At 42.8% G+C, this 23,657-nt stretch overlaps 1 protein-coding gene across 2 annotated transcripts in view; it reads left to right on the forward strand.

Moving 5' to 3' along the window:
• Positions 1-23,657, forward strand: part of NEURL1 (neuralized E3 ubiquitin protein ligase 1) — a 142,531-nt gene that overhangs the window by 36,216 nt on the left and 82,658 nt on the right. The window contains exon 1 of one of the 2 annotated variants that reach the window (XM_039708757.1): positions 23,104-23,244. The exons of the other annotated variant lie outside the window; for it this stretch is intronic. The gene's annotated coding sequence lies outside the window, so the exon portion shown is untranslated. Of the gene's footprint in view, positions 1-23,103; positions 23,245-23,657 lie in introns of those variants that run through there. 2 annotated transcript variants of the gene reach the window in all.

Raw genomic sequence — 23,657 nt, forward strand, 5'->3', positions numbered from 1 at the left:
TGTTTCCTTCAAAATGTACCAAATTTGTATCCTCGAAATCTGCTTGCCCTCTGCTGTCTTCTGCCAGCCTTCCTATTGCCTCTTGTTTATTTATTAAGTCTTCCTAGTGATTGCATTTCCTAATTAGTGTGTTCTCTCATTTCACTTACTGTGCTGTGTCTCTCTTCGGGTGATGTGTGACTGGATGTGCATCTGTCCATCAAGTGATCCTATGGATACCTTGACTAACTTCCTCCCAAACACAGAGTCATCTGTTCCATAGAGTCTAATTACTGGAATTATCCTGAATATCCTCATGGTTTCTTCCTGTCAGCTCAGCTACTTATATCTGTTAATGGACTTGACTGATGGAATGAGCACTGCTCTCAATCAGCTTTTAAAACAATTCCTGACTATTAACTTATTTAATAATTCTATTAATTTCTTTTCACCCACTTTTCATATAATTTTGAATTTTAGAAGGTTTCCTTTACTTTATGAAACAAGTCTCTTTTTGAGAATTTTTTTTTCTATAATTGTCACTTTCTGACATCTGGTAAAATATATCCATCATCACTCATATTTTTCCATTAATTCTCTTTCCCAGCTAATTTTGCTTGTAATTACTTTCCTTTTTGTGATTTGGGTCTTTTTCTCCTATGCATTATTCTGTAATTACTGTTTTGAACCTACTATATTTCACATGCCAAATTCAATCAAGTTGAGGAACTGGAGCACCTGGCTGCTACTATTTTTATTCCTTATCTCCTGTTTCTGTGTGGAGATGAGATCTGGTGTGGCATTTCTCCCCTTACTGGAGACCTCAGGTGAACGCTCAAGTTACAGCTTAGCTTCAATTAAACCCTTGGGTCTTCGGAGGTGTGGGCAGGAGCTCATCACTGCTGGCATTGCTGGTCAGGCACTCACTGCTGTGGCTCTGTGTCCTCCAGGCAGCTGCCAGCCAGGCACCCAGCCCCAGTGGGACACTCCTTGTTGTCCTTACTGGAATCTGTCCTGCAAAGGTATTTGTTCTGTCTTCTCCCCACGTGGCTTCTCAAGCTGACAGCATCCAAGATCCTTGCTGTGGGTGTGAGGAGCCAACACTCTCCTGGTGTTCTCCTTGCTGCTGTACCAGGAGTGCAAGCACAGTGCTGATCTTACAGCATCAGGGTAACTCAGAAATAGCCAGTGAGCTCCTTTATGTTCTGCCTCTGCTCCTGGAGAGTCTTAAATTGTTTGAGTTGTTTGGTGAAGTGGCCTACTTGTCACAATCTCTCTGTATTGATTATCCTTTGTGTGATAAATAAGATGCACTTAGGGCAGGCTCTTGGTGTGGTGATGCTTCTGAAATGAGTATTGCTAACAAACCTTCCCTCAGGGATAGATTCACCTCCACGAGGAGAGAATGTCTAGTGTTTTACCACATGTTTGAGCAGTCTGAGAGCTTGGACATCACTGGTTACTCTCGCTCACTTGCTAGGGGGTAATTAGTTAAATAACTGGTTATATGTCCATGTCTGTCTTCAATCCTTTAACTGGATCAATGACTTGACCTAGCAGAGCAATTCCTAATTCCTTTATGAAACTTTGCTGAGAGCCTGGACTCTCTGCGGTCCAAGAGGCTGCTACTTTTTCATTAGTGGCTCTCCAGGAAGGCAGCTAAGAGCAGCCTTTAGAGTTGGTGTCAAAGAGTGATATGAAAGGAATATTTTTTCTTATTTGAGGTGAAATAAATCCTTTTAAAAACAATGAGTTGGCCAGAGAAAAATCTCTCAATCGATCAAGTACCTGCAGGACCCTTCTGCCTGTGGTATTTATCTTGCCCTCAGCAGCTGAGCTCTAAAACAAAGATATGAGGTATGCCTGCTGGAGACTTAAATGAGGTGATTTTTTGGAGAAGTTATTTAAGAAAAAAATATAATTAACAATTGTATCAAATAAGATTATCTGAAAAATGCCTCTGTAGTTTTTCTAGTAGCTTCATATCTGAGACAGGCTTAAATTCATACAAGTTATACACTTAAATTCATACGCTTCCTTTGAGTGAAATCTGCAGAAAGGTAAGTGCACTATCTGTTGTACCAGCAGGCCAGACTCAGAAGCACTTTAACTACTGGAATCTCAAAACAGTCCTAAAGTTTAGGAGGTCATTTGAAATTGTCAGGTCACTCAATGGAGACAACAGCACAATGCTGTTCTTGGACAGAAAAATTTGAGGGTACAGATAAATATTAGTGCAGAGGGGGTCTGGGAGGAAATCTCATGTGAAATTATGTCATTCTGTTGCAAAAGAAGGTTGGTTGTACTGATGATCCCGGGCTGAGTCCTGGCAGAGGAAATCCATCACCAATCCCTGCAACAGCAGTGGCACCTCTGGGATGAGCAAGAGTACAATGAGTAAACCCCAACCTGGTGGCCCCACCTTGGGAGTGAAAGGGTGCTCAATCCTGTGGAAGAGTGTTGTATTATAGGATTAGGGGTTGATTTGCTTAGGGGTCAGATGGGCAATCCTGGATTTCTTTTAGGAAGCCATAGCTGAAATCTAAATTACAAGTCTAGTTATAGAATCTAAAAAGTGAAAAAAAAATCCCTATTTGTAAAATCAATAAAAACAATTTATAGGCATCTTGATAATCTTATCTCTTGCCAATGGAAAGGAGGAAAAATCAAGGTGGCTGGTCTTGCATGTATCTTAAAGTTCAAAAAGCTAAGAGAAGTAGACAGGTTTTAGGTCTTGCCTTAGGGAATTTCCTTTCCTTTCCTCTTCCTTTTAGGTGTACCAGTTTGGTATTATTTTACACATCTGCACATCTGACACAACAAAGATTTTCCTGTCTCTGATATAGAAAGTATATTGGGAATATCACTTGGGAACTTTTAATGTTCTTTAACCTGCTTTAATGTTCTTTAAACTTCTAAATAATTTGTTACATTTTCACACATTTTGAGAACACCACAGTCCTCCTAAACCCCCTTTGAAGCCTCAGGAGTTTGTCTGCTCAGTGATATCCAGCTTGCTGTGAATATCCAGCCTCTGAAAACCAGGCCTATTTGTTTACTTGCTCTATGTGATGCTGCTTACTATTGTGGGATGGATTAGCTCTAAATGCACCTGATCTGGTGCTCACCCTCCACCTGTATCCAAGCCCCAGTTCTTGCCAAGAGTCTGCATTGCATGGCAGGATGCTGTAATGGGAAGTTGTCAGGACAGAGCAGAAAGGAGCTTTGTGAGAGCAGACAAGAGCAACTTGCGCTGGAGCAGCAGATGTGACTGTTGTTTTGTGCAAGAAGATGATTCCCTAATCCTCTTAAGGACAGCCTGGGCAAAATCCCCTTTGTGACATTAGGCACAGCTCTGGGCCAGGTGGCCCCAGCTTCTGTCGCTGCTTTGCTCTGAGGAATCTGCTGCTGCACAAACAGCCTGGCTGCCAGGTGTGGGGCACAGCCCTGGGCACAGCCAGCCCCAGGCTGCTGTCACACCTTTGGCCAGGGCAGCTAAGCACTCCTGGGGGGCTTTAGGGCCTCGGAGGCTGTGGGTGTCACAGAAATGCTCTTTCTAGCAGTCATGTGTGTAAGAGGGTGGTAAAACATTTGGCCAAAATAAAAAGGGTTGACTGTGAGGTGAGGGACGCACGGGGTAGAATGGGAAAAGCGTAATGGTGAGGTGAGCTGGCACAAGGAATATCTTAGAGCTCCCTCTGCCTTTCTCCAGGGAAAGCTCCTTTCACTGATGTGTCTGGCCTGTGTAGTTGCAAGGAAAGTTTTTTCCTCGTGGTTGGATTGTGACTAGGGTGGTGAAGGAGAGTAAGCAGGAGGTGGAATGGTGGTCTGACAACTGCTATAATTTCCCTGCTATGTCTTACACTTTCTATGTGACCTTGGGCAAAATATTTCATCCCAAAAAATGGAAGGGACTCTGACCATGCAAACAGTCTGAAGCAAGGACTTGGAAACTTTGACATTTCTCCCACTTGCCTTAGTTGATATTCATTGTACAAGTCAGTGGTCCTTTAAAAAGTGTTATTGTCCAATAATAAACCATTTTATGATTTCATGCTGAATAAAACATACCCTCAGAAGTCAAAACCTAAGCTCCATCCATTGCTTTCTCTCTTGGTGCCCTTCAGTAGCTTCTGTTCTCCCACATTTCTTTTCATCACACCAACCACCAAAATCTGCACCTTGCACTTGCTTCCCTCTTATTTGGTGCTACAGGGAGTGATGAGAGCCACTATGAATGCCATATACCGCCTTTGTATTTTTAGCATAACTGAAATTACTGTGAAGACAAATGGCTTTGTGATTGTTGTTTTCCTTTCAGTTTGGTGGACACCACTATTTTTGTCCTTGCTTTAACTAGCCAAAGAATTTTGGTAAGCCAAAATTCATCTTTGGAATGACACAAAATGTTTTGTGGGGACACATTAAGGCTGTGAAGTTCTCTGGATTTTGGTGAAGATAATTTTGGAGGGTGCAGTTCTGAGGTTTTCACTTGGGCAGATCTCCCGCTGACTCATCCAAGACTACCATGTTAAAGTCATCAAGAGGAGATTTTATCAAGAGGATACAAGACTGTATGTGGTATGTTTCTGTAATACATTTTTGATGTGTCCAAAGCAACTCGTATTAGCTTTATTTCCGTGTTTTCTGAATTATTTTTGATTTCTTCACCACTCTTGCTCATCTGTTGTAAAAACACCCTTCCTGACATAAGAAAGGAGACAAAGATTTCTGGCCTTGCTTCCTTTGTAAGAGATGGTGATGGCAGTGTCCCAAGTTGCTGGTAGCAACAACTTCCTTGGGGGGAGAAGATAACAATTTGTCCAATAAAATTCAACATCCCTTCTGTGGTGACACGCAGCACCCTCACTTAGTCCTTGTAGCTCAAGATTCAGTTTATGTAGAGCTGGCACACTGCAGGCATTTCTAGGCTGGAATGTGTTCAACATCTTAGTGTCAGTCAGCTACTGACTCTTCTACAAATTATATGAATAATGTGTAAAATGTCAGATGTGTCACTTCACAAAACAGTTTTCAGATAGAGGCTGTGAATTTCTTGCTCTTTTGTGAGTTTAAAGAAACTTAGACATTTCAAAAGAGCTTCTTACTTAAGGTTCCTAACAGTTTGCTGAAAGTCTGGTGTTAGCCATGGAAGCCCAAGTCCATGGATCAGTCATGTAAGCAGGAACAAGCTGTTCAGGATTTTTCTCTCTTCATATCTTCCCTCAATGAAACTTCTGTTTACAAAAAGAGAGTGCAAGAAGGAAAGGAGTCTGGGATCTGAGCTTTCAGATGTTGAAACAAATACTTGACCTGAAATTTGGCCATTCTGGGACCTGTTCCTGGCTCAGCTGCTGCCTTTGAGGAGCTTCAGTCTTTGTGGGCTTGGGTTCATTTCATGAATAGGTAAAAAGATGATTAAGGGAAAAAAAAAACCAAAAATCCAGTGTTTTCATTAAATTATCTTCACCAAGCTGTAAAGATGGAACTGTTGCAGCCTTACATACTTTTTTTTTAGCTTCAGTAGAGCTACTCTGCATTTCTACTAGTACAAAGATCTGAATCTGTCCTCTTGGCTGCTCCACTTCAGCAATTGATTCTAAATCAGCCTTGCTATCCAAACATGTAGAATTAAAGATTTGTTACTAATTATATAGCTGTAATTCCTGACTCTTTTTCTTCCTAGTTTAGTCAAAATCCTTCTGACATTTAGCAGATTGACATTCTCTTAGCATCTCCACAACAATCTGCCCAGTTTGTTTAAGAAGACAAAATTTTTGGAAGAAACTGCAGCATCTCTGCTGGAAACTCAAGTACCTGGCAAGAAACACTTGAGATACTTGTTGAGCCGGCCAAGTTCTGCTGTTATGCTTAGTGATGGGCAGTTGTGTGATCTCATGTGTCTTTGGCTGAATAGGGTTCACCTTTTGTTTTCTTCTAGAAGGCTCAGGAAAAAGCAGTGTGGAGTTACAGAGCACTGCAAGAGCCCTGTTGGCCTGCATGGTTCATTCTCTGCAGTGCTGACTGCTCTCTGTGGTGAGAGGTGATTGATGCCAGCATGACAGACACATGGTCCTGTTTCCAGTGTGCTTGCACGTTTCCTCATTCCCATGGGATAGTGACTGCTCGCCAGTCTGACACTGTCATCAGCACTCAGTGAGTATCTCACCCACCTCAAGGAAGATATAAAGTGCTGGATGATGGTTCCTGTTCCCATAGGTCTGAGGAAGCCTGGGGCAGGGGGGAAATGTTTCCATTTTAGAGTTGTCACTTTATATTTTAAGGGTCTACCTAGTTAAGAACTAAACCTGACCTAGGCTAAGGACACAGGATCTGTGTCCTCTCAAACCAAATAACTACTGAAAGGCAGTCATCACTCTGCACATGAGCACGGATGAAAATCACATTGTTTAAATGAACAATTTAACCCATGGTTGGAGGATCCCAGCTCTACCTGGGGACTGTATTTTTTCAGCCACCTGGGTTGTAATCTCTACTGCTGTCCAACAGTGCTCTAAAAGCCCCCCAGCACTTTTCCTTCTAATACCTGAATAGCTTTGCTCTGCACTTAATTTTTATTTCCACCAGTTAGTGGTGATGTGATCTGTCAAAGACCCTTAACAAATGTGAAAACACCTCAAAGTGTGTAAAATTTTTTTAAGAGAATTTTTCTTTTGTTTTCTGTTGGGCTGACACTCTTCCAGGTGTTTACACCCAATGTATTTAACATTTCACAGTGATCCTACTGACCCCCACTGGTGCCCCTGCAGATCAAGATGGGAATGAGTACGTGATGTGTGCTGTGAGCAAGGCTTACCTTTTTTTGGTTGTTCGTTCTTTATTGCTGCGGTTTGGGTGACGTGACTGCAGGCATTGTTCCATCTTATTGGGCAGATCAGTTATCTTGCAGGCAAAAGTGGATTGCAAGTCTATTTTTTGCATAATTATCTGCTGAGCAACAGTCACACTGACAGGTACTGAATTCCAGGTTAGGCACACTGAATATGGAGTATTTTTGCTACAGTCTTTTTTGGCCTTTAGTGAAACATGCTGAGGACTTGTTCAAGCAGTTGGTAACACCCAAGGGTTGCTCAGAGTTCAGCCTTTTAGCAGATACTTACCTTATCTTACTTGTCCCTATTGGAAGATCACTGTTTATTCTCATTTTGAGCTCCATGATTTGGATAGCTTTTTACACATTGCTCATTATAAATTATACTTAGTGTGTTTCCATTTGGCTTGAATTCTTCTCTCTTTAAAAGCTTATTCCAGGATTTGTTCACTATCTCTGTTTCATATTCAAGTGTCCCTTTTATAACCTTGGTGAGAATTTACAAGTCATTTCAAGCCATGTGTCCAGTTTCAGCTTGCATCCCCCTTTCATTTATGGCACAAGCACAGACTGCTGTAGGTACAGCAGTTAAAGCAGTGATGTTGAAAAGTGGTGGAAGACTTTGTTGCAGAGACAACTTACTGACAAGCTGGCCACTGCCTAAATTTTAGAATGACAGTGGAGAAAACATGAAAACTGTGCTGAGCCTGAATATCAGTGATATCACAGTAGCAATCAATAGCTCTCAACAAAATATTTACTGGTGGACCCACATTTGTCAAAACCTTGGGGTAGAAAAGCCTGAAATAGATTAAGATCTCCTTTCCCTCTTGCCTGGGGCTTTTTGACTTCATCTAAAAGATAAGTTCTTGTTTGATCTTGGTGAAGAGTGCATGTGACTTGATTAGGTCTTGCTCACTCTCCCTGTTGCTTTGCTGTCTAAGAGGCCATTTATTAAGTAGTACTCTGGCAGAAACTTACACTCTTTAATATAGTGCTTGTCATTTGAAGATCTCCAAATCTGTCCAAAGTGGAGGAAATTTATGATCTTTATCTTGTGAATTTAGAAACTAGGAACAGACAGACAGGGTCAGAAAACCATTGCCAGCACTGGAAATAGAACCCAGCTTTTTTGAGTTGTAGTTTCTCATCTTGGTAAAAACTAGATACCAAGTGGGGAAAGGAAAATGATTCTTAATTTCCTTCTGAACCTACCTTCTGTTGCAGTTCAGTTGCTAGGCTGCCACGGTCTCATATTTACCCATGCAAAATAACAATGTAGAGGTGTTTGCAGAGTGTAACCCAAACCATTGCTTTGCACACAGGGGCAGGAAAGCCTTGCACAGCAGGAATGCCCCTGCACGCTCCAGGGAGGGCTGGGCTGTGTGGGCCAGTGCTGGTCTGTAATGCAGTCCCAGCTATGGAGCTGGATCCCAAAGAATGGAGATTGTTTATCTGAAATGATGGACAGAGCCTGGCAAAATGATGCCTTCATCTTGCTTTGATCCAAGATGTTGCTGAAACATAAATAGTATAATAATGTCTTTTAGCTGCAAAGGAAATGAACTAGTAAGAAGGAAATGGAAAATCATCATGTGCTGCAGCATCCAGTGAACCTGCTATGCTTTCTTGCTTCCACAAGTCATTCACACATACTGTTTCACTTATTGTTAGGAAGTAGGGAAGCCCTTTCAAACCTAATTTGCAACCAAGTAGAAGAGAAAAATAGTTATTTGTGCAAAATAGCTCCAGAAACTGTATTCTGGATGCATCTGACTTGGAGAATATTACTTCTGCTTTTAAAAATATCAGATACTTGTCTTACTGTGTCAGGTAGTATCTCACTGGGAAAGACACTCTCCTAAATTCCAGCAGTCCACTGTTAGAGAAAATGAAATTAATTTTTCATTCTTGTCTCTGGTGTAGTCATCCCCTTTCTGTGAATCACAATTCACATTGCTAGAGAAGGCTGGAACAGAATGAACATTTCATTTGAATTGGTCCCCATCACTGCATTCAAACATCTGCTCCCTGGGGAAGACCATTTGCTTTAGTATTTTGATTTGGAAGCTGTACTGACATAAATAGACAGCAACATCAGATTCAGCATCTTGGATGCACTTTCTAGTCTTTGCATATCTTCAGGCTATCTGCTAGGAAAAAATTTGAAAGTATTTCCAGTGAATCCACTTAGATGCTAAGTAATTTAAATTCTCAGCCTTTTTAGCCATTGTTGTTACCAGGCATTTGTGTAATGGCACAAGGAAGTGTTCCCTGCCTCCCCTTCCACATTCACCCAGCATGTGGTCTGGTGGGCTTAGGACAGCCACTTAAAAGGATCCCTTTGTTAAAATGGGCAAGTCATCTCTGAAATGGAGAGTGCCTAGATTGGCGGTGGTGGGTTCTGGTTTTATGGAATAATACAACGAAATGCTCTTGTGTCACACTGATTCTGAAATGGAGAGTGCCTAGATCTGATTGGCGGCGGTGGGTTCTGGTTTTATGGAATAATACAACAAAATGCTCTTGTGTCACACTGAAGTAAGAGGCAACTTAAAAAGTCCTCAGGGAAGGAGTGTGTCCAGACACTCTAAGAGCAGCCAGGAGTCTGAGAGAGCACACAACTCTTGCCTTTTCTCTGTGATAGCTCTGGGAATGTATTTTGCTAATTCTCAAATGGGAACTAATTGAATGCTGAAAACCATTTTTGCAAACTGCTGCTGAGATGAGGTGACAAAACTTCCCAAATTTCTGTTACTCTAAACCAACGCAAAAACATGTGCTGTGCTTTTCCAAAAGGTGTCCCAGCAGATTTGTGTTAAAGACAGTTTGTAGAAGGCTGGCCATGCTGTTGTGTTGTCTTTTCTGTTTTATGGCATGTAACCTAAAAATCTTTCTTTCAGATTCTCTGTTTTTTTCCTGATGGATGTACAGGTATCTTGAGGGCTTTGAAGGACTCATTTAACATAAGAAAAGTTGCATTCTGCTTTACCAGTTATTCTCTTGTATATTTATATCTAGTTTTTCTACTGCTGCTCTGTTTGTGTCAAAGTAGATGTAAGAAACAGTGAACAAATTTAGGATGATGCTAAACAGAAGTTGCATGTCTGGTGCTACAGCTACATAATTTGACTTAGTTACTTACAACCATGGAAGCATGTATATATTTGTAAGGTACTGAGTACCTTGGCCTCTTAAACTGTAAAACACTTAGCATTTCTGGGATTTGACAAAACACATGGCTATTTTCCTTTCTCACACATGTTCTTCTCAGCTGTGTGGAAGTGTGAGAAATGGTTTAGAGAAGGGATGAGCTCGGAGGATGGCCTAGGTCTATTCTAGCTGTAGAAAGAGGGCAGGTGTTCTCCATTGGTGCTGTATCTCTCTGTTCTGTCCTCTAACTCCCCATGACTCATTTGCCTCATAAAGCTCCTTCCTGGACTGAACAGAGGCTCTGGGGCTCCCTGCAATTACTTATTTATCGAGGCACGGCGGAGCGAAGCCTACCAGCACAGAGCAGACTGTGGTGTTGAGAGAGCAACTCACACGCACCCTGCATAATGCAGGCACTCAGAGTTCCATTTAGTTTCCTTGTCTCCTATTTTATACAGCTTTGCAAGCAGTGCTCTGCTCCAAACGTGGGAAAAGGGAGCTGGCTCTGGAAGAGTGGCCATAAAGGAGCAGCAAAGGCTGTGGCAGCCGTGCTGCCCTGCTGCCACCTGTCCTTGTGTCTGGGAGACAAAGCCCTTCTCTCCTTGTCTTTTCCTTGGCTCCCATTTGGATAGAGCAGTGATAAGGATGACCTTGGGCATCCTGTGTTGTCTCCTGTCCCAGACTGCAGATGGATGAGCAAAGTCTGGTTTGGTGACCAGGAAGAAGACAGGTGTATGGAGAGACTGCTCCTCTTGGGAAGAGGAGTGAGGAATGACTGGTGAGATCCTGATCCCCACCCACTGCCTTGGCCTGACTCTGTCAACAATCAGAGCAGGTTCTCTCCTGTATGAGATGTTTTGTTCTTAAGCCTCAAAACAATAAAGTGCCTTAGTCATGTTTTGCCAACAGCTGATGGCGTAAACACAGTGAAATGAGTGAGCTGCTGTGTGAGAGGGTGCTGTGGACGTTATCCTCTCGACTGGGCATGGAGCAAACCCTGTTACAGCTGTGGGTTTTTTCCACATTTCATTGCTGTTCACAGGCATCCTCCAGAGTCCCTCTGGATGCTGAAGATAGCATGTGTCAACTAAAGTGGCTGAGTAGGTGACCTCTAGGAAAGGAGATTTTGCTTTTGATCATTTTTCACATCACAAGTAAGAAAAAACACACTTGAATTTGCCACTTTGCTGGGAATGTGAGCAGAGGAGACTAGGATGGTGGTGGCTGCATGGAAGGTTGTCCCTTGAAGGTGGCCTGGGAACATTGGGAAGGGTCACTGTGGGCTGCAGTGACACCATGGACTGGGTGCTCTGTGTGCAGTGAACAGTTGGAGTGGTCCCATTCCCAGTTCCTTAACTGACTTTGTAAATCCATGTGTGTTAGTTATCTAAAGTTTCTCTGCTCCTGGTTGAACAATTAATTGCTTCTGACCTGTTAATAATGAGTTTTCATTCACTGCTCATTTCTCTGGCACAAGACAGAGCTCTTCATGATAATGCCTCTTCTTAGTGGTTGGGTGATTGTAGCTGTTTGGTTTGAGAGGGGAAATATACTTTCTCCAAATAGTTCTGTGAGCACAGTTTTGCTTGTCTCTGCATTAATCAGTGATGAATGCAACTTATTTCTACATATGGTGGGTTCATGTTGCTGTTAGTTTTTCAGACCACTGTGAATGTCTACGGTCTGGCTGAGGGGGAACTGTGATATTGTGGTGATGTTGCAAGGCTTGGGCAATTCATGCTGTTTGGTTTTTTGCATCTTTTAACACTGAAACTTTAAAATACGTTTAAAACAATTTGGTGTTTTTTTTTTTTTTTAATTTAATGATATAATTCCTACTTGAATAGGGAGGAATAGTGAAAGAACTTAAGCCAGCAGGAAAGCTACCTATACACAAACAGTAACCAGAAAAGATGCTGAACTTAAACCCCGTGGCATTTGCAATGATTGACATTTCTCTGGGGCTTGTAGTGAGCAACTTGCCAAATGCCACAGCTGGTCCATTACCAGGGGTGGTCCATTGCTGCTTGGCTTTTATCCCTTGTGAGAGGAGGGTAGAGGAGAGGGCAGCTCTCGAGCAATGTGTCCCAGTTCTGTGCATCTGATGCTGGCTGCCTCTCATTGGGGATCTGACCCTCAGCTGGCCAGGGGTGGCAGCCTGAGGTCCTCAAAGGACTTGGGGTCCGACCCACCTGTGACACCCCTGGCCCTTGCAGGCCTTGTTTAGATGTCAGCATTCATCCAGCATTGCTCTTCCTCCTCTCCACACCTTGCCTGGTGTTGGAGCTCTGTCTCCATGGTGCCTCTTCATGTTACTCTTTGCTTATTTAAAAATGGAGAAGAAAGCCAGGTGGTGTCAGGTTCCATTGTGTGTGCTGCTAATTCACCCTCTTTACAGTCCTACTCTGTAATTTTCCCTGTGACTAAAGGGGAATTGTTCCACCCAGTGCTCCAGTTTGTTATTTTTTAAATTAATTTCTAACAAGGTTTTTCAAGAGTGCAGAGAATAAGTGAAGAACCCCCATATTTTCTTCTTTAGAAGACAAAAAAATTTGCCCCTTTTATTCTTGTGGTTAAAAAACATGAACACCTGACTTGTTAGGTAAAAAACCAGATGGTAGAAGCTTGAGGGGTAGTGTGCACACACAAAACATCTGCTGTGCAGATAGTATTTAGAAAATGATGATATCAGAGCCTATTGCATCCCACAGGCTGTAAACTGTGGAAATGTTCCTAAAAACCACAGCTCCCAGGATAGGATGTAACCCCAGCTTTGACTGTCCTGAAATGCTAGGTCTGGATCTAGTTGTGTTGGCTTGATAGTGGTCTGCTACTTACCCCAAGGTTAATTGTTTAGGATTTGGTTCCTTACCCCATTCTTCTGCTGTCCCCCAGTGCAGGTCTGCTGCCTGCATGAATAATCCATTGAGTATGCCAGATGTGATAGTCCAAGTCCTGTTTCTCTGTTCTGCCTTGTTATCTTCATTATATGTTCTGTGCTCAGAGAGATATTAATTTCTGAATGTCGTGCTTTCCATAGTGACTGCTCAGCAGCCATATCATTATGGTCTTAAAGATACAAGGCCACATGCTTTCATTTATACTGGATAAGCCTCTGAGGCTTATACGATCAGTTCCCATACAATAATTTACAGAAATATTCTGCCTTTTGCATTCCAAGAACTTAGGTTTGAAGGCTACTTCAACAATAAATTACTTGCAACAAATTTTATCCAAATTATCTTCTAGTTCTATGTTGTATTTTAATCTATTTTCCTCTCACATGTTCTTTTGCTCGGTGTCTTTATAGATTTAACATGACTATCCAAATGGAAAATCTCATCTTAAATATGAGCCAGCATAACCAGCTTTTGCAAGCATGAAAACTCTCCAGATTATGACACCTTTGTACTGTGAAAATGAAAATTTAAAATTATATGCTACCTATGGTGTATTATTTATCTACCTCATAGGCAATTAGCTACAGCAATTTGTATGAGTCTGACTAAGCAAATGTCAGATGTTGTTTCCATTTCTGCTTTTGTTTTGCTTCACTGGCAAAATTCTTACTGATTTCAGTAGTGGCAGATTAAGCCTTGCGTTGTATGTTTAATTTTCATAAGCCAGCAATGTCTTTCCTCTTCATTGTGCCCATTTTGTTTAAATATTTCTGTGTGTCTTTACACAACTCCCACTCGAAATTCAACATCTTCCAAGTCTCCTTCCTTGGCTCAAGTTGTCTAAATCCCAACAAGTATTGGCTCAGACTATGGTTTTACCCAGCAAAGGGTCCATCCCTGCTGTGGGAGACAGACACTGCTGCTGTTTGCTCGAAGGTGAAATAAGGTATTGAATAGAGATGCTTTTCTGCTTTGCCTGAGTTTTGAGCCTGTTAGGTGTTTCACAGACTTGCAAAGCAGCAGATAAATGGTGTCAGCAATATAGTGTAGGCTGTGAGGAAAAAAGTAAGTTACTGAGCTTTAGGTTAGCAGGAACAATATCCAGAAGGAGTGACCAGCAGGCATGCCCTGGTGTTTGAGCCCCCAGGGACAGGGGGCTCCCTGTGCTCCCCAAGGACAGCCAGTTAAAATGGGAGTTGCTCAGGGGCACTGTGGTATGGGTCTTGTATATATTCTCATAAATAAACCTCTGCCTTCACAGCAGGTTTGGGGTTTGTCTTGAAGCAAAAACTAATGTCTGGGAAGATCACAAACTCCTAAGACATGGATCTTCAATACACTTGAACCTGTCAAAAAGAGCATAATCTGAAATAGCCTCATGTCTATGTAGTGTACAGACCTGTGCTTCTAACATGGAACATGCAGAGGTGTTTATCTTGTCATGCCCATGTCTAATGTTCCTATCTTAATCTGGATGGACACAAAACGATTTATACTTCTTAACAACTCTACAATAATGAAAAAGGTTCTCCTCTGTCCTCTTGCTGAAGCTGAAGGGCAAATAGAGTCTGAAGTAGGGGTGAGACCATAGTCAGACCTTGAATGAGGTCTTGGAATGTCACTGAACTCAGTTCACTGTGTGTGAGTTAGAAGCGTGGCGGAGTGCAATTTGATGAAGATCTGGTTGAAGCTGGGGAGCAGTGAGCATCAGTTGTCTGTTTTCTCTTTGGAGGTAAAAGGTAAGAGTAGAGTAGGGATTCCCCTGGGATGTGCAAGTGTCTCCTGTGGACAAGGACAAGCTGCTGCCACCAAAAGTGGTGCTGGTACTGGCCCCTCAAGCTACATGACAAGAAATGTGTGAAAATGTCCAGTTTAGAAAATCTGGTGAAGAATGTTGTGGCTGATCTGCTTTAGAGGCACAGGTGAGAATTTCCTTTCAATAGAGCAGTGTAGGTGGAAATTGTGTGAAAGCCTGGTTAAAGACTGTCAGCATTATGATGACTGTGGCTGCAACTGTGCTGATAAAGCCATTGAAAGATGGACATTTTGTCCATGTGGCTACCTAAGGCTAAAGTGACAGGAGTCATCATAGTTGGCACGAAGCTGCAAAAGTGAAAATGCTTTTGTGCAGCTAAAATGTCTCCAGGACATAAGAACAGCTGAGTTAAGATGACCTGATAGGGAGGGAGAGACACTCTGTTTGGATTGGTGAAGTAAATGATGTAACTGCTGATTTTTACTAGCCTGGGGTATGGCTCACAGGTCACCTTGAACAAGCAAATAGCTGCACAGAATAGCTTCAAGTTTTTGAGTCATTCTGTGGAACATACACTTTGGTCCTAATAAGCAGTGTTTATTAATCATTGAAACTCAACTTCTTTGATTCTAATCACAAACATTATTTTCAGCCCCTCATGCTGAACAGACTTCAGATGTATTTTATCTGCTCAAGAGACCAGTTGTGCTGGGGTCAAATCCTGCCTATTATTAGGAATGTGTGTATTTAATAAAATATATTGTTTATATCTAAGTTAAGCATTTTTTTTTCTTAGATAGGTGTGATTTAATGTTTCTGTTTTAAGATGTTTTTCTCTGTTCCCGCAAAACCAAATAATAGTTTGGGAGACCAAGAGAAGGAAGGGTGGGAAGAAGCAGACATCTAAGTAAAACATATGTTGAATGGGAAAAAAATCAGTCATCCTGGGTTCTGGGCCTGTGATTATTTCCACATGCCTGGACTGTATCACTGTGCTGTGTGCCATTAATGTCATGAGATGCTTTATGCCAGAGTGGATTTTTTGTATGTGCTGGTGAGATTGCGGGATTGGGACCTTGATGGGTAAATGTTGCCAGTGCCATGTGGGCACTGAGGGGGTCCTGCACCTTTCCAATCCCCCTTCTTGTGCTGTGTGTGTGGGCACATGCCCAGGCAGCCCAGCAGCCCCTGAAGTGCCAAGAACTGCCTGGCTGCTTAAGGAGCCTCCAGGCAGGCAGCAAACCTTGTCCTCAGCTCTTTTTAAGAAAAACTAACAAGAAAACTGGCTAATCTAACCCCACCTTGTAAAAACTGATATTTTTAACTGGTGCTTGGGGCTGGAAGAAGGTTGAAAAGAAGCTTGATGTTCCTATTCAAAGGTGCCTGTGTGTCCAGAAGAAATACCAGCCCCTTATTTTTGTGACTGCTGATTGTGAGAATGCGAGGCCTTGGGATCCATCACCATTCCCTTTGGTTCATGGTGAAAGGAAAAGAGATTTGCTTGTTCCTTCCAGATAAAAATACAGAGGAGTCTTCTAGGCCAGGAAACTACTTTTTTCCCCGCTTTTCTTTCCTTTTCTTGTTGTTATTTGAGCTTGCCAGATTGGTCTGCTCTCCACTCTCCAAGTGTGTGGGCGGCACAGAAGAGGTTGCAGAGACAAAGAATTGGGGGAGGGAGGAAGGAGAAGTGAAAAAGACCTTTGGATTGGAGGCATGGTGTATGGGAGGAAGAGGCACAATGGCAGGAGCAGTTGGAGTTGTTTTGGTTTGTGGAAATTTGCGGCAGATCAGAGGGAGCTGTGGTAGGTCAGAGACACTCAGTCTAGATGCTGCAGTGGTGAATACATTAGCATGGTTTATCCTGGGGATATGGACATTTTTCTGTGTTTGGTAACATGAGTCTCACGTCCTGCTCTGATCCCTTCTGCAAATGGAGATGTGGGATGGAGAAGTGACTGGAGGGAAACATGACCATTGCTCTACTTAGTACAATATTTGCACTTTATGTTCATCTGCTTTGTGCTTTGATAAAGTAGCTATAAAACAAGTGGCATTTGGTGAAGTTAAGGTGTGCTTTTTTTGTCTGATTAAAGACAGGACTGATGAAATCCTGCTTTCCTCAGCTGAAAAACCAAAACTCTTTTCTCATTCCAATAATAGCTGCCCCCAGTCCACTGCATCTGACTTGTGACCTTTCATGATACTTCTGTGAGACTGAGTTAAGAGTCAAAATGTCTTTTAGTTTGAATAATAGAAGAAAGGAGTTACAGGACATAACAAGGGAGGAAGGCCAAATTTCAGGTAAAATGTGGAAGGCCACAAAGAGTCTAGGATGGGGAGGTACAAAACATCAGTATGTGGAGAGGGAGAAGTAGAAGACCAGAGAATGGTGAGTAAAAGATGAACAGAGGGAGTGGAAAGGGGCAACACCTGTAACAGGCATGACATGATTTGTTTGGTATTTACACCAGCAAGATTCCTCTCGCCAGGGCTGAAAAATTCACCCTTGCCATGCATTTTGTCCTTGAAGTGTTTGACCTCCAGCCCCTCTGCTTCCCTGGAGACCAATGTAAAAGAGCTTGTGAAAGCAGCTCTGGACAGGGAGGTTCTGTAAGTAAGTCACATTTCCTCTGAGATGGCCCCGTAGCAGGAGATAGGGCAGTTTTGGGGTGAAAAGGGGTGCATGAGAAGCCATTCCTGGATGAGGATCACAGAGTGTCCTCTGTGACCCCAGGAGCCTTTCAAAGCCCAGGCTAAAACCTTCTGTGGGCACAGGCAGTGGGGGACATTCTCATGGACACAGTGTGAGCCTGCCTGCCCATCTTGCCAGCCTAAAAGGTTTCTTTTGGATCCTGCTGCCCTTCACTGTCCTCTCTGGAGGACTTTCAGCAGGGTAATAAAAAGGTGTTTCTCTGCTGGGCTAATATTTACATCACAAACATACAGTGCCTGTGCTTGGTTACAAACATCCCTGCATGTAAGTGAGAGGCTTTTCTGGGAAAGGGTGGCACAGGAAACAGAGAGGTTATTCACTCTTATCGTTGTATCTGCTAAGAAAAATCTTTAGCAACTGCATTTATTTGACGAGGGAACGTTATTTAGATTACAAAGTCAGGCTCTCAAAAGCTGTCACGTGCTGCAGTGGAAGTTGTCTATCTGACCTTGGTGCCAGTGCTTTCTGATTACCTTATTTACCTCTTTGGTTTCACAGAGTCCAGCCTGTGCCCTTTCTAGAGGGCACTGAATGAAGATTGTTAGAATGAAATAACCTGTTGCTTGAAAAGATCCTTATTAAAATTTTTGAAAAATCTCAAAATATGCTTCTTTAGCTTAGGCAGAGAGGCATCACCTCTTCCTACAGGAATATTGTGGAAGTGAATGTAGTGTTTGCTCTGCAGTCACATGTTAAAGCAAAAATGCCATAAAAATACTGTTGATTCTAGCTGGTAATTTAGTTTTTCAGTGCAGAATTTGGATGTTGCCTGTGATAGAGTGTGAATGAGCTACTTATGTAATATAAAAGTATATATATTATACCAGTATTCCCTGTAACTTTGCATGGAAAGACATTTATATTTGGATTGCTAAAGGCTGCCATAGAACCTTATCATGTGATACTGTTCAAAGTTTCCAAATATTTAATAGCCACGGAACTGGGCTTGAAATAACACATTTCTCAGTCCTGCCATGTTGTTATTGTGTCGTACCTCCAGTTGAAGTAAAAATAAAGATATTCTCATGAGATTAAAGAAAATATTTACTTTAAGATAGAAACTTTAGTTTCTTCTGTAGTTCAGAAAACATAAGTCACCTTAATTCAGGTGAGTGTTATAAATCAGCATTTCTCTGTTTTTTAAAATTACAGTGTTTCTTCTGGTGACATGTTTTTATATTCATTTTCCATTTTATTTGGACAAGCCTAAGATTCTTCTGAATCTTATTGTGCTTGAAGAGGTAATGTGAAATGGCAGTGAGAGGCAAAGCTATTAATTTAGCATGGAAATGAAGGTCAGAGCTGGAGGCATTTGAAGGCCTGGTTGGTGTCATGCACAGCATGATACTTGCCCTCAGGAATGGGCTTCTGGCAGATTCCAGGGGACCTTGCCCAAGACAGACACAGTTTTTCTGTATCATTTAAAAGCTCCTGGTTAGTGTTTTATTGCCAGGCACATCTTACATTGAATTCTGTGATTTTTAGTCCTTGCTTCCTCTTAGTTTCCCACAGAGTTTTCTCAATATATTATCCCAAAAGTATACAAGGAAGAGGGATCACTCTTGGCTTTTGGTGCAATAATTTCTTTCTAGACACCTTCATGCACTGAGTCACTCTTGTTAAAGATAAACCCCCCATCCAGTGGGGGCTTGTGAGCATATACATGCTGATGGAAAAATGTTGTGCAATTTGGCCTGAGGTCAGTTCAGTTCCTTTCTGTAGAAATCCTTCTTCTTGCTCAGCTTTTTGTCCCTCTCCAACACTGCTGTTTCTCTCCTCCACTCCTGCAGACAGTCAAGCAGGGAGGTTATGATAAAACGCTGAGAGCTGGCAGTGTCAGGGTTAAGACTTGGAAGTCCTGTGGCAGCTTTGGTTTTACATAAACAGGGGTGACAGCCCTTGAGCAGTGGCATGAGGCCTCTGGCTCTCCTTCACAACCTGGACATCCATTGCAACACCTCCCTGATGTCTTTATTGCCCTGCCAGAGACAGCCTTTACCACTGTGCTGCTGCAGCTCCTGTCACTAAAGCAAACACAGCTGATGTCTCATTTAAGCTAAGTGCAAATGGGAGGTGGTTAGTCAGCCTAAAGATTTTTTCCTGTCCTTAAATTCCCCTTCCTGCTGTGCCTGCAGAGAATTGTATTGGGGTAATTGAGCCACCTGGGTTAGCAGTTGCAGTGCCATAGTTTGTAGGTATGAGTCGTGATTTCGATTTTAAGAATTTAAGCCAGAGTTTTGAATTTCCTTTGACTTACACTATGAGATTTGGCTTTCATCCAGAGCTGCAGCTTTATAATGATGCTTAATAATGACATAACTCGTTATATTCCCAAATGGCTGCATAAACGTCAACTAATCAGCATATTGCTTGCTACAGCAGTATCTGTGTCTTTGCAGTGCAGATAAAGGATTGAAGGTGGAGACACACCTTTCATCTAAGTCACTTCTGTTAATGGCAATAAATTAATTTAAAAGAATGCATAAAAGGCAAGGTTTCCTAGCTGTTTCTTGTGCGTGCTGGTGAGACTTTTTTTTTGGATGTTTTCCTACCAAGAACATAATTTTTCCTCTGAAGTTACAATGACAAAGGTTCCTGAAGGAAATCTGTTTTCTGTACAGGTGAAGCTTCCCCCTATTAGCAGTCAGAGACTCATGCTGAAAAAATACCTAATAATGTGTTCCCATAAATTATCCCATCTTTCCAGATGAACTCCAGTATCTGAGAGCTACTGCATTGAGTGAAAAAGGGCAATTTCTAGTCAATCTGTTTGTTACCATAGAGTCAAGTGTAAGTGGTAATAGAGAAACTGATTGCAGCTTTTAAACCTCTTAAACCTTTTAAAAAGTAATTGAGAGAAGATTCCATGTACCTGGCAAATATTAGATGGATTTCCAGAGTTCCCACCTTTTACCCATGCTGATATTCAAGGAAAATTCTTGGACTGTTTGCCTGGATGTCTCTACCTGCAGCACCATTAAAGGAGATGAGACCCTCCCTCAAGAGAGGTTCTATTTCTTGTTTTGTCTCGCTAACAAAGTGTAAACTCCAGCTCTCCATAGAGCTAAATCCAGTTCCAAAGGACTTCTAGCTGCATGAGGCTTGCATGAACTGAATTTTCATTTTCTTGGTCTGGCCTATGCATACATATGATCTTATCCTCGATCTCCCTGAGTTTTCATCCTTCTTCTCTCTTTGTATCTTCTTCTGTGTTTCCTCCTGTGCAGGACAGGTCTCTGCAGAGCTGGTTCTCCCTGCTGTGGTTCCCTGCAGGTATCTCTTCTGCTTTCCCTCAGACAGGATTGAATGGGCTGTTTGGCTCTGTTGGGATGTCTTTTCCAAGACCATGATGGTTCTTTGGCATCCTCCTTGCTGACCTGCCAGCCTTCTTACCAGGAAAGCAACACAGATAGTCACAACACTTCCAGGCCACCCTGCCTGGTACCTACCCAGGGCTAGGGATTTTATCCTGGGAGGGCTGGGAGAGGTGCCCCATTGTCTGCTCAAGGATGCTTGGAAAGATCCAAGGTTTTAGCTAATACGTGTCTTGATGTCCGTGAATCTATTTTCAGAAGTGCTCTGCAGCCTCAGCATCCTACTCTTGTGGTTAATAAGTATATTTAGCAGGATCAGACACTGCCTCAAAATACTCCTGCTGTAGATTTCTCCTGCCTTGGACAGCAACACTGCTGCTTGGCCAGAGTTTGCTGGATGCAGTTCATGAATGGAAATGGATTTAGGGGCTGGGTTTTTGTTGGGTCCAACCCAATACCTTTGTCAGTGATTTGAAAAGGTGTGCAAATGGTGATATTGATTTTTATACTTGACGCCAAAATGGGAGGCCTTATCCTTATTGACAAGGGCAAAGAAACAGCCCAAGGGGACCTGGAGTGTATTGACAGAGAGAGCTGTAAAACAGGAACAGGGCAATAGGTAGGTTTTCCCTTTGTCTGGAGGAGAACCTGAAACATGAAAGACTGAGCAGTAATTTGGAATAGATGAAGGTCCAAAATGGGCTTGGAGGTGACCAGAACAAATCAGCAGTAAGTTTGAGTGTGATGTGTCTGTGAAGGAAAGATTTGCCATATGGCACATAATCCTCAAGGAATTATCACAGACCAGGGTAGACAGGCCATTCTACTGCTGTGGATGGCTCTGAGGGTCCGTGTCCCCCAGGAGCTGCTCCACCGCACTGGGGGAAGCTCAGGGTGGGAGGGGATGCTGGAGTCTTTTTGAAAAAAACCCCCAATTTTAAAATCAATTGAAATAGTTTATAATTTTCTGCCAAACAGCATGACTCATTCTGGCAGTCTGCCCTCTCCACCCTCCCCTTCAGACAAACAAACAAAGCCAATAAGTTGGAAAAAATAAAATAATCAGACAAGATAGCAATTCACACTTTTCCTTTTGGTATATTCAAAACAAAGGACTTAGTTTTTTTGTTTTTTAAGGACATCATTTCAGAGCTGGATTAAATGACCATAACTTGAAAAAATGAGGTAAAAATAACTCTGAAAATAAAATGGTTCATTTTGAATTAAAGAAACATTTTGTTCAGTGAGATGCACAAAGCATTCTTTTTTTGGCCAACATGAAATTATATTTTTTTTCCTAGCAATCTCTTGGTTGAGGCAGTGAACCAAGAAGTCAATTATTCACAGAGCTGTAGCAAGATTAAGGTAAAGATGGAAACCAGAGCTGAAATGAGAAATTGAGGGAGAAAACTTGGGATTGAATGTCCAAGTCACTCTTCATTCCTCCAAGTGAAAAGTGGTATTTGATGTTGGAAATTTCTGGACCCTTTGCCTGAGAGGGTGAGGTGCCCCCCAGAAGATGAAACCAGCAGTGTCCTTGTGGCATCTGTGGTCCCCAGCAGCCAGGGAGCAGAGCAGGGTGCTGTGAGGGCTTGGTGTGACCTGAGAGATGTCCTGCACCCACTGGGGGTGTAGAGGCCACACCACGGTGCTCAGGGGACGAGTCCTCACCGCACCCGCTGCTGCTGTAAATGCAGCATCATCTGGAAAAAATAGAAGGAAGAAAAGCAAGATTATTCTTCTGCCAAGAAGCTGCCATGAGCTCTGCAGAGTGTGACTTTGGGCAGGGATGAGCAGAGTGCTGCCTGCGTGCTGCTCAGCTGAGGAAGAGCTGCTGCTTGGCTCTGGAGTCTTGGCAGGGCAGGTGGGAGCAGGGGGTGAGCCGGCAGTGGTGACTGGATGGAGGGCTCGGGAGAGGCTCCTCTTCCAGGTTGAAAATGCTGGACACAGCTTTCCTCAAGCACGCAGCACTAGTGCAAACACCCTGACTATGCTTTTTGGCTTGGGCTTTTTTTGCACTGCTTTTTTTTTTTTTTCCTTTTTGTTGTTTTTCTTTTTTTCTCCAGAAGTGCTGAGACCTCAGCACACAGGCATCCTAAGCAAATAATCCTTACAACACAGGCAAGAGAAAATCTTGTTTCCCTTTTTTTCCGGTGGCAGAATCGAGGCAGTGGGATGGCAGGATTTGCCCAGCACCATGGTAAGAGTTGGGAGGCAGGGCTGCTCTCGCGGCTGCACAAGTTTGAGTCCCGCTCCTTTGCGGAGAAAGGAGCGACTGCGGCGCAGCATGAAGATGCATGAGCTAGCTCTCATCGAGCCAGCTGGGATCTGCCGGGGCTGGCTGTGGCAGCTCGGTGCCTGCTGTGTTCATTTACCCACAGAGCAGTGGACAGGAGAGATGCAGGGAGAGGAGTGAGTGGGCAGGGGCGCGCGGTGCTGGAGATGGAGAGGAGGGAACGAGCGAGCTCCTGCACGAACTGCGGGATGCAGAGAGCAACCGAGGGACCATCCCTGGCTGCGGTGCCCTGCGCACCTCCTTGCACCACTCTCGGCATCCCCCCGCTTTTTCTAACGCTGGCCATTATCCATCAGCAGAGGTAATGAGCTGGAGCGCAGGCAGCATTGTATCTGGGCTGAGCGTGCGAGCCCCGCACAAAAGAGTTTACGGGGGGTAATGTTTTTATTATTTCAGTCTGTGGCGAACCATTCTGCCTTTCGAGCACTTATTTATTAAATAACTAATAATTATTAATATTAATAGGTATTAATATTAATAAAACTACTACATAATTAATAATTAACCTGCAAAAGCCGTTTGAAGACTGGTGTGGTGATGTTTGGTAATAAATTTTAACTTTTTTTTTTTTTCCTCGTTCTAATTTATTCCAGGGTTTTGCAGTGGGGAGCGAAAGTTTCACGTGGCCAGAGCCGTTTGCTTTTATAAATGAGTTCTTGATTTTTGTTTCCTTTATTTTGCTCGGTGGAGTCAGCGGTGCCTCCCGCTTTGTCC

Source organism: Passer montanus, unplaced genomic scaffold (assembly GCF_014805655.1).
Source record: "Passer montanus isolate IOZ18808 unplaced genomic scaffold, ASM1480565v1 scaffold21, whole genome shotgun sequence".
Classification (NCBI taxonomy): Eukaryota; Metazoa; Chordata; class Aves; order Passeriformes; family Passeridae; genus Passer; species Passer montanus.